General features: G+C 47.3%; 1 non-coding gene across 1 annotated transcript; it reads right to left on the minus strand.

The window, feature by feature from the left end:
- Positions 1-849: 849 nt before the first annotated feature.
- LOC119923196 lies at positions 850-953 on the minus strand. The gene has a single exon (XR_005448787.1). It is a non-coding gene; the product is annotated as a U6 spliceosomal RNA (small nuclear RNA).
- Positions 954-8,006: the final 7,053 nt, after the last annotated feature.

Raw genomic sequence — 8,006 nt, forward strand, 5'->3', positions numbered from 1 at the left:
AAAGCTGATCCTTGCTGATCCCCAAGCTAAAGGGAGTACAGAGGATAAGGATGATGAGAAAAGTTCCCCAGTGCTTCCAATTTTAAACTCACACATTTTTGAAGAGATTAATTTATTTCTGAGAGTGGGGAAGGAGAGGAATATTCGTGAAAATTAAACTATAGTTGCTCCAGAGATGGGGAGAGTGTTAACTCAGCTTGTGTATGTGCCCAACTTTATATGGAGGTCTAATAAGGGCACTATCTTGGCTGTCCCAAGCATCAGCTGTCTATGGAGGGCCAGAGGTTGTTTCAGCTGAGTGACACTCCAACGTGATCACGTCCCATCTCTGTGGTACTCTCCCACTCTCTGCACTCATTCATTCATTCATTCAATTGTATTTATTGAGCGCTTACTGTGTGCAGAACACTGTACTAAGCTCTTGGGAAGTGCAAGTTGGCTCATCGGGCTCCCAAGAAATGCCACTGAATGATTGATTTACTAAGGAGCCCTGGTCTCCCACCGTAACTAACTCCTTTCCAGAAGTCAAAGACGCCAGGGATCTTGTGCAACTGTGGCAGGGCAATTCCCTTAAACCAGAGTTCCAGGCTAATTGGGATGATGAAGACCAAGTCCAGTCAGGTTCTTCTGAAATCCACTGCCACCCACTTTCTCCTTTCTTCTCCCCCCGTGAACTAACTACAGCTAATTGCAGCCCCCAGAACGCAGCTCATTTGAGTGCTTAGGTGTTTGAGAAGGAGTCAGGACTGTTGGGACAGACTGCTTTAGAGTGAGGTCAGACTGGAGTCGGAATATGTCTCTTTCAGAGACTTTGCCCTACTGAATGAAAACACCTATTGGGACGAGATGAAAATTATGGAAACCGTCATTAATTGTGGTATCATCCTTGAGCAGGGGCCAAGCTAATCTTCCCTTTTTTGTCTTGTGCTGTTGAGTCCTCTCCAACCCAAAGGCACTCCTTGGACACATTTCTCCCAGAACTTACCACTCTCCAACTGCAATCGTTCTAATAGTGTTTCCATAGAGTTTTCTTGGTAAAAATACAGACGTTGTTTACCATTGCCTTCTTCCACAATCTTCTTAGTATATGTTAGTATATGTGTTTTAGTATATGTGTTGCTGAAACAAGCACAAGTCTCATTTTCCAAACCCAGATATATAAAGGTCAGTTGATGAAAGCTATTAATATTATAGTAATTGGTTTAAAATGAGTCCTCTACATTTTCTTGTATTTCCTGGGGATAGGGAGGCTTCTATAAATATCTCCCTCTTTGAGAATCTCAAAGAACATAGAGTAAAGAGATTCAAAATTTCATCTAGTGCATGAAGGTGCAGAGGCTGCTGAAAGGCCCATTTCGAGGCAATAATTAACCCTCATATTAAATCCATCACTAATCCTTTTGGACCCATCTTCACAACATAGCTAAAATCTGTCCTTTCCTCTGCATCCAAACTGCTACCATGTTAATACAATAACTCATCCTATCCTTTCCTTGATTACTGCATCAGCTTCGTTGCTGACCTCGCAGCCTCGCGTCTCTCCCCACTTCAGTCCATACTTCACTCTGATGTCCGGAACATTTTCTACAAAAACGTTCAGAACACATAACCTCTCTCCTCAAAAAACTCCAGTGGTTTCCCATCACCTCCATATCAAACATACACTCTTTACCACTGACTTTAAAGCACTCCACCACCTTAATCCCTCCTACCTTTCCTCACTTTCCTTCTACAATCCAACCTGCACACCTCGCTCCTCTCGTGCTCATTTATTCATTCATTCAATAGTATTTATTGAGCACTTACTGTGTGCAGAGCACTATACTAAGTGCTTGGGAAGTACAAGTCGGCAACATACAGAGACTGTCCCTACCCAACAACGGGCTCAGAGACTAGAAGGGGGAGACAGACAACTAAACAAAACATGTAGACAGGTGTCAAAATCGTCAGAACAAATAGAAGTAAAGCTATATCATTAACAAAATGAATAGAATAGTAAATATGTACAAGTAAAATAGAGTAAAAAATCTGTACAAATATATACAAGTGCTGTGTAGAAGGGAAGGAGGTAGGGCGAGGGCATGGGGAGGAGGAGAGGAAAAAATGGGCTCAGTCTGGGAAGGCCTCCTGGAGGAGGTGAGCTCTCAGTAGAGCTTTGAAGGGAGGAAGAGAGGATTGGCGGATGTGTGGAGGGAGGGCATTCCAGGCCAGAGACAAGGCTTGGGCCGGGGGTCGACGGTGGTACAGGCGAGAATGAGGTACAGTGAGGAGGTTAGCGACAGAGGAGCACAGGGTGAGGGCTGGGCTGTAGAAGGAGAGAAGGGAGGTGATGTAGGAGGGGGCGAGGTGATGGAGAGCCTTGAAGCCGAGAGGGAGAAGTTTTTGCTTGATTCTTAGGTTGACAGGCAGCCACTGGGGATTTTTGAGGAGGGGAGTAACATGCACAGAACTTTTCTGCACAGAGATAATCCAGGCAGGAGAGTGAAGTACAGACTCAAGTGGGGAGAGACAGGAGGATGGTAGATCAGAGAGGAGGCTGATGCAGTAATCTAGTCGTGATAGGATGAGAGATTGAACCAGCAAGGTAGCAGTTTGGATGGAGAGGAAAGGGTGGATCTTGGCAATGTTGTGGAAGTGAGACCGGCAGGTATTGGTGACAGATTGGGTTTGTGGGGTGAACGAGAGAGCAGAGTCGAGGATGACACCAAGGTTGCAGGCTTGTGATATGGTAAGGATGGTAGTGCCATCTAAAGTGACGGAAAATTCAGGGAGAGGACAGGGATTGGGAGGGAAGATAAGGAGTTCAGTCTTGGACGTATTGAGTTTTAGATGTCGGGCAGACATCCAGATGGAGATGTCCGGAAGTCAGGAGGAGATACGAGCCTGGAGGGAGGGTGAGAGAGCGGGGGCAGAGATGTAGATTTGTGTGTCAGCATAGAGATGATAGTTAATGTCGTGGGAGTGAATGAGTTCACCAAGGGTGTGAGTGTAGATAGAGAACAGAAGGGGATCAAGAACTGACCCTTGTGGAACCCCAACAGAAAGGGGATGGGATGGGGAGGAGGAGCCAGCAAAGGAGACTGAGAATGACCGGCTAGAGAGATGAAAGGAGAACCAGGAGAGGATGGAGTCTGAAGCCAAGGTTGGGTAGCGTGTTGAGGAGAAAGGGGTGATCTACAGTGTCGAAGGCAGCTGAGAGGTCGAGGAGGATTAGGATAGAGTAGAAGCCGTTGGATTTGGCAAGCAGGAGGTCACTGGTAACCTTTGAGAGGGCAGGTTCAGTGGAGTGTAGGGGATGGAAACCAGATTGTAGGGGGTCAGGGAGAAAGTAGGCGTTGAGGAATTCCAGGCAGTGGGTGTAGACGACTCGTTCTAGGAGTTTGGAAAGGAATGGTAGAAGGGAGATAGGACGATAACTAGACGGGAAGGTGGAGTCAAGAGGGGGTTTTGTTTAGGATGAGGGAGACGTGGGCATGTTCGAAGGCAGAGGGGAAGGAACCAGTGGAGAGTCAGCGGTTGAAGATGGAAGTTAAGGCGGGGAGGAAGGAAGTGGTGAAATATTTCATAAGATGCGAGGGAATGGGTTCTGAAGCACAGGTGGATGGAGTAGCACTTGAGGGGAGGGAGGAGATCTCATCTGAAGATATTGCTGGGAAAGATGGGAGAGTAGTGGAGAGGGTTGAGAGCTGGGGGGAGGGAGAAGGGGGAGCGGTGACCTTGGCGAGCTCAGACCTGATGGAGTTAATTTTACTAATGAAGTAGGAGTCCAGATCGTTGAGTGTGAGGGATGGAGGAGGGGGAGAAACAGGAGGTCTGAGAAGGGACTTAAATGTACGGAGGACCTGACAGGGATGATGGACATGGGTGTCAGTAAGGGAGGAAAAATAGTTTTGCCTGACAGAGGAGAAGGCAGAGTTAAGGCAGCTAAGGACAAACTTAGAGTGAACAAGTTTGGCTGATTGTTTAAACTTTTGCCTGCAGCGTTCAGCAGCTCGAGCATAAGAGTGAAGGAGGCGGACAGGGGGAGTGATCCAAGGCTGTGGGTTAGTGGTATGTGAGTGGCGAAGGGAAAGGGGAGTGAGCGAGTTGAGGTGAGTGGAGAGGGTGGAGTTGATAACAGTAATCTGGTCATCAAGATTGGATAGAGAGGATAGGGAGGCAAGGTGCAGTGTGATGCGCTGAAAAGGATGGGTTCGAGAGAGTGGAGGTCTCTGTGAGGTAGTAATATAGATTTACAGCGGGGAGGAGTGTGAGTGAGGAGGCAGGTGAGAAGGTTATGCTCAGAGAGAGGGACTTCAGAATTGGTGAGGGTGGAGATAGTGCAGTGGTAGGAGATGATGAGTTTGAGGTTGTGACCAAGTTGGTGAGTGGGCGAGGGAGGGTGGAACAGGTGGTTGGCAGCGTCAAGGAGAGATAGAAGGCAGGCGGCAGCGGAGTCACCAGGGACATCCATGTGGAAGTTGAAGTCTCCGAGGATCAGAGTGGGCATGGAAAAGGAGAGAAGGAAGGTGAGAAAGGGGTCAAAATCGTAAAAGAAGTTGGGGGTGGGGTCGGGGGGCCGTAGATGACGGATACAAGAATCTGGAGGGGCTGGTAGATGCGAATAATGTGGGCTTCAAAGGAGGGGAACGAAAGGGAAGGGGTGGAGGGATAGTGCGAAAGCGACATTGGGGAGCGAGAAGGAAACCGACACTTCCTCCTTTTCCGGTGAGTCTGGGGGACTGGGAGAAGGAGAGGCCACCAGTGGAGAGAGCAGCGCAGCAGAAGAGACCGTGCCATCTGGAGATAGCCATGTTTCAGTTAGGGCAAGGAGGAGTAGATAGCTGGAAAGGAATAGGTCCAGGATGAAAGGGAGCTTTCCTAATGGAGCAGGGGTTTCAAAGGCCACACTTGGCACCAGCTGTGGAGGGAGGGGAGGGAGGGGAAAGGGTGTAGGTGTAGGTGCTCCTCCTAAATGACAGTAAGAGCATTCCCTTAAGGTGTGTATTGCACCCCAAGTTCCCTTGAGTGACCGGAAAACCCAAGGAGTCAGAACCATAGGTCCTGCACTGCAATGGATCCTCTCTAAGCTGTTGCTAGGCCCCTTATGCCTTATCCCCAATACTGTACTCTCCCAAACTCTTTGTACCATGAAGCAGCCTGGCCTAGTGGAAAGAGCATGGTTCTACGATTCCGAGGACTTGGTTCTCATTCCAGCATTGCCACCTTCTGGTTCTGTGAACTTGGACAAGTCATTTCACTTCCCTGGGATTCAGGTCCCTTATTTGTAAGTCACGTCTAAGTAGGAGGGAGAGCAGGACTTGACTCTTATGTGGGACAGGGAATATGTCCAACCTGATTAGCTTGCATCCACTCCAGCACTTAGTACACTGCCCAGTACATAGAAAGGCTTAGCAAATACCACATTTATAAATAGTACAGTGCTCTGCAGACATTAAACGTTTAATAAATAGTGGTGACATTGATCAACTGACTGTTTCTAACCCATTATGGGCGGGCTCCAGATGAGGTTGTGCAAAGGGTCACAAGAAACTGCAGGAAAAAATAAGAGGGAGTCAACAGTGAATCAGAATGAAAGGGGAGGGAGTGATACCATCAGTGGTATTTATTGAGGGCTTACTATGTCCCCAGGTCCTCACCCCCTCACTCATCTCTGGCTCTGCTCTCTCCAAACCAGACCTGCGTCACTAGAGAAGATGTCTGCGGCATCACAATGAAAAGCACAGATGGGAATTCTAGATTTTTCATGAATGATCACTTCACCTGAAGAAACTGTAAGTAAACGGGTTGAGGAAGAGAAGGAGAAGGAGGGAGAAATACTAATTTCTAAGCGCTGGGGTAGATACAAGTTTAATCAGGTTGGACACAGTCCCTGTCTCACATGGGGCTCACACTCTTAACCTCAATTTTACAGATGAGGTAACTGAGGCATAGAGAAGTTAAGTGGCTTGCCCATGGTCACCAGCATACAAATGACAGAGCCTGAATTAGGACTCAGGTCCATCTGATTCCCAGGGCCTTTCTCTATCTACTGAGTCACGCTACTTTCCCCTTTGGAACAGGGGCTATGTACAATCTGATTAATTTGATACCGATATTATTATTAATAATAATGATAATAATTGCATTTGTTAAGTGCTTACTATGTGCCAGGCACTATAGTAAGCGCTGGGGTGGTTACACGCAAATTGGGTTGGACACAGTCCCTGTCTCATGCTGGGCTCCCTGTCTTGACCCCCATTTTACAGATGAGGTTACTGAGGCACAGAGAAGTTTGATGACTCACCCAAGGTCCCACGGTAGACAAGTTGCGGAGCTGGGATTAGGACCCTGGTCCACGGACTTCCTGGCCCGTGGTCTTTCCACACGACCAAGATGCTTCTCTAAGCAGGCGTAGACATTAAAGGAAAGTTTGCTGATTTAGTTGCCGTGGTGAACAGATGACAGTTGAAAGGAACCCCGCGAGAGGGGCGAGAAGCATATGGGGAGAAAATCGGGGAAACACTGGGAACATCCTGGAAGGAAACAGGGTCACATAGAAGCTTATGCAATGGCCTGGAAAAATGTGCCTTTTCTGCCACCTGGTGGTCATATGGAAAATTACCTGACCCATCCCCACCAGTATCTTCTCTTTCTCAAGGAGATTTTTTTAAAAATGTATTTGTTAAATACTTACTATGTGCCAAGCACTGTACTGAACTCTGGGGTAGATAGTAATTGGGATATTTGTTAAGTTTTTATTATGTGTCAAGCACCACTGAGTGCTGCACAGTACTCCCTTCACTCGCTCTCTTTGCTCCACACCCGCCCCCCCCCCCCCACCACCCGGCTCCCAGCACTTGTGTGTATAGGTACAAAATTCTATTTATTTATATTAATACCTGTTAACTTGTTTTGGTGTCTGTCTCCCCCCTTCTAGACTAAGCCCGTTGTGGGCAGGGATTGTCTCTCTTTATTGCTGAATTGTACTTTCCAAGGGCTTAGTCCAGTCTTCTGCACATAGTAAGTGCTCAATAAATACGATTAACAAACAAACAATAGGCGCTCATTAAACGCGACTGAATGAATTAGTGTTAGATCCTACATGGGAATCATAGTCTAAAAAGGAGGGAGAACAGGTATTGAATTCCCATTCCGTAGATGAGCGAACAGAAGTCCTGTTCTGTCTCCCTAGTCTCTTTCTTCTCATGTTTCTTGAACTTCCAAAGGCCATCCGTGGACACGGCGGGTATCCTCAGACTTTGATGGGCTCAATCAGTCAACCCATGGTACTTGTTGAACACTAACTATATGCAGAGCACTGTACTAAGCACATGGGAGAGTATAGTACAACAGAGTTAGCAGACATATTCCCTGCCCACAATTAACTTACAGTCTAGAGGACTCCAGGAGGATACTTTTCTCGAACAGAGAGTTGGGGTTGACCTTTGTCATTCTCTTAGATTTGATAAGAGCTGCAGACCGAGTAGGGTTAGGAGGAGAGGTGAGCTGGGAAAACTGAAAATGTACTCATGCATGATCTCATGACATGACAGCAGCGAGAGAAGAAGAGGAGATTAGCTTCTTTGAAAAATAGACTGTGAGCCAAAGAAACACAGGTCACCTAAACTGTCTTCCAGAAATTGAACAGGATCACAGTCACAAAGGAGTCAATGAGGAGTGACCTTCAAACAACAGAGATAGTGACAGTGAAGAAGCAGAAGGACATGGAAAGCTCTGACCCCCTTCTGGCTGCTGAGGTAAGAAGAGTCCCTGAGCACATGATAACTGAACGAATGGCAAACTTTGGGAAGAACAGTGAACAGTTTACCTGGAGGGGGGAAGGGGAACTGACCTCATACCCACCCCCTCGATATTCATTCATTCATGCATGCATTCATTCATATTTACTTAGTGCTTACTGTGTGTAGAGCACTGTGCTCTTGGAGAAGCACTGTACTCTTGGGGAAGCAGCGTGGCTCAATGACTAGAGCATGGGCCTGGGAGTACTGATCCTGGCTCTGCCA

Source organism: Tachyglossus aculeatus, unplaced genomic scaffold (genome assembly GCF_015852505.1).
Source record: "Tachyglossus aculeatus isolate mTacAcu1 unplaced genomic scaffold, mTacAcu1.pri scaffold_153_arrow_ctg1, whole genome shotgun sequence".
NCBI lineage: Eukaryota > Metazoa > Chordata > Mammalia > Monotremata > Tachyglossidae > Tachyglossus > Tachyglossus aculeatus.